The 3,483-nt window shown below is 42.0% G+C and overlaps 1 pseudogene; it reads left to right on the top strand.

The window, feature by feature from the left end:
- Positions 1–338: 338 nt before the first annotated feature.
- Positions 339–1,114, top strand: LOC141517081 (V-type proton ATPase subunit E 1 pseudogene; annotated as a pseudogene).
- The last annotated feature ends 2,369 nt before the right edge of the window (positions 1,115–3,483 follow it).

Raw genomic sequence — 3,483 nt, 5'->3', positions numbered from 1 at the left:
GGGTGGGTGGGACTCTCAGGTGGACTTAGTCTAGAGTTCAAGTGTTAAAAGATGGAGGATTGGATCAAGACTACCATGTGTCCAACCCAGCATCCTGTTCCCCCAGCCCAGGAAGAAAGCATGGGATCTTTCCCAGACATGCATAAGGGCAGGAAATGTTCCCTCCTATAACTTTTCACTGTTTCCCTTAAAAGTTCTTTCTCTCAAACTTTTCTAAACTTTTCCCAAACTACAACTTTTTCTCTTTAAGAATCCTCCACCCCAGCTGAGCCTGTGAAGTGAAGAAAAGCCGGAATGCTCGGCCTGCTCAGCTGCTTCATCTCGGCTATGCTCCGAGGCCGACCGCTCCCCAGCCGCTGGCACCATGGCTCTCAGCGATGCCAACGTCCAAAAGCAGATCAAACACATGATGGCTTTCATTGAACAGGAAGCAAATGAGAAGGCCGAAGAAATAGATGCAAAGGCAGAAGAAGAGTTCAACATTGAGAAAGGTCGGCTTGTGCAAACACAGAGATGGAAGATAATGGAATATTATGAAAAGAAGGAGAAACAAATTGAGCAGCAGAAAAAAAAAATTCAGATGTCCAACTTGATGAATCAGGCAAGATTGAAAGTCCTCAGAACCAGAGATGACCTTATCTCAGACTTATTAAATGAAGCAAAGCAGAGACTCTCCAAGATAGTGAAAGAGAAAACCAGGTATCAGGTGCTTTTGGATGGTCTGGTCCTTCAGGGTTTATACCATTTACTCGAGCCACAAATGATTGTTCGTTGCAAGAAAGAAGATCTTCCTCTGGTCAAGGCCGCGGTGCAAAAAGTAATTCCTATGTGCAAGATTGCAACCAAAAGAGATGTTGATGTTCAAGTTGATCAGGAGACTTACCTGCCAGACGAAATAGCTGGAGGTGTTGAGATCTATAATGGGGATCGTAAAATAAAAGTTTCTAATACCCTAGAACGTAGACTGGACCTTATAGCCCAACAGATGATGCCAGAAGTCCGTGGGGCTTTGTTTGGTGCTAATGTCAACAGGAAATTTTTGGACTAAGCATCTGATGAGGTGGAATCCATTCCATCTGCTGGATTGATAAGTTATAAAAGTATCTAAAATTGAAGAAACAACTATCAATGTGACTCCTTTTTGATGCTTTAACACTGTCCTATGTTCTTCAGTGGAATAGCCTTTGTGTAGAATGCTACCAGCCTAATTGTTAACTTTGGGAGAGGATTTATGGACTTGCTCGGGGACCTATCCCAAGCCTTCGCCTGGATACATACCTTTCCCCGGTCTTCGGATGTCACGGACCCGTCGGTCTTCGGTCGCATGGACCCTCCTTTAGGGAAGGAGGGCAATAACTGGACAGAACACCTGGTTGCATTCTAACAAGCAGGTCTTTATTGCTTACATAGCAGCAAAAAATGGCTCCCCTCTTCCCCAGTCCCATCCCTTTTATAGTCCTCTGCTCCTCCCCCAAGCTCCTCCCCTGTTCCTTCCTCATGGGTGGAGCCACTCCTGTTACTGGGGCATTCCCAGCACCCATGTGGGCGGGTTCACACCCCCAGGCGTCTCCTAGCCCATAGGTGGCCAAAGTCCAGAGCTGGGTCCAGAGCAATTCCCCCTTTTTGTTTAGACAGGGTAGTGTCCATCTTTGGTCATTCTTTGGGATTCTGGAGAAGAGCACGAGGGTCAGCCTTTGATAGCAGGTTTTTGCAGCAAGCATATGTAGCAAAAGAGGCAAGATAGAAATAGTCATAGTCTTAATATCCTATAGCAATAAAATTATTTCAGATCTGAATTAAGCGCACACACACACACAGACATATGTACGAACACACAGAAAACAATCATTTTGTTAACCAAGTTGCGATTGATGCCCTGGCCGGCATCAAATCCCAGAATATGGGAACATTTTCCTATCCCTCCAGGCCAGTAGAGAGATGTGAAAATGTCTCATTGAAGTTTAACTACACATATTATTATGTTTTTTAATGAACCAATTAAGACCGGTCAAGAAAAAATAACTTTTTAGAATCAATTAGAATGTCTTGAGGAACATCTTATATACATTTATTAAGAATTTTTAAATAACCAATTAATATAAAAAAATTGAATGCATTCTTAAATAACTCAATAAAATATAATTTTAACTATTCTAGCACAAAACTGTAGTCATAAGCACAAGCACTGGTGATGTGCGTTCTTCTTCCTATTTTGCAAGCACATTGGGCAGTTCTGGCAGAAGGGCCTCAATCCTCAGAGAAAGTGCTGCCTGCAGCCGCTTTCACCAGGAAAGATGAAATGCAGAACGGTAGATATTTATATTGGTACTGAACGAGGAGTGCAATGAATAAGAGACATGGTATCTGCCTTGATGTTGATTAAGGCAGTCTTCATTAGGGATATCAAAAACTGTATCAAGCAGGGGCCAAAAATACAAAAAAAAAATAATATGGCAACAGGACCTATCCAGCTGAATAACCATTGTAAAAATTGTAAATGCTTGAGATAATTAGCAATATTAAACGTAGCAGTTTGATGATTCGAAAAATCGGTCGAAATATTTCTCAGTTCTTGAAGCAATAAAGCTAACTGATGAATGTCTGATGAAGCATTATGAGATAATAGTGCACCCTGTAATGCAGCCTGTATCCGAAGCCATGAACCAACAAAGGAAGAGTTGGTAAGATTTACCTGTAATGGAGTGACACATAATGGCTTATATCTATAATGACAAGGAATTTGGGTTATTAATTCATGGTAAGCAAGCTCATCCCCAATGTAAACTACCACAGGGGCCAAAGCATCTATTTCCTTTTGAAGTGCCCAATTTATAAGATTTTGGGTGGTCCACATGGATGATTGCTGGGCCAAGAAGTTCTGCATTACAGATGCCAGATATCCTTGTCACTGGTAAAGGTCCTGAATTTGGAATTCCTCATAAATTGAGAAAGCAAAGTTTATGATATTGAAAGCAAGATCAACCACCTCACGCTTTTGCACTGGAATTGAAGGAAGATTCCCACGAAGTTCATTCTACAACTCATCTATAGGATGTTGTGCCCATGGTTGCTTAGCTTTTACCGGTACAAGTTGGTATTTTTGGCGTTTCAGGATAAATATTGCACGACCATGATGCTGAGAAGTTAAAGTGTCAGTGAGTATGGCATTAGGACAAGAAATGCTGTAAGGTTGAAGGCCCGCATGTTGTTGATCATGTTTTTCAATAGATGCCTTTTCGGTATGACAAAGGAGGAAAGCATAGTCGGGAGGTGCACGAGTCTCAGCTACGAATCAATAACACAACTTGTCAGTATGTCCTTGAGTATCATGGCAGGTTGAATTCAAATTGCTAAAAATAGCGCGCCATGTCCCAAATGTAAAATCCGAGCAGGATGTACCTTGTTTACAGGGGAATATGTGGATGGAAGCATTTATTGGTGTACATGGTAGACCCAATCACCACAAATGTGGATGGGCAGTTC

This window comes from Macrotis lagotis, chromosome 3 (genome assembly GCF_037893015.1).
Source record: "Macrotis lagotis isolate mMagLag1 chromosome 3, bilby.v1.9.chrom.fasta, whole genome shotgun sequence".
NCBI lineage: Eukaryota > Metazoa > Chordata > Mammalia > Peramelemorphia > Peramelidae > Macrotis > Macrotis lagotis.
The sequence above is the reverse complement of the archived record's forward strand: the minus strand, read 5'-3'. Positions and strand labels throughout refer to the sequence as shown.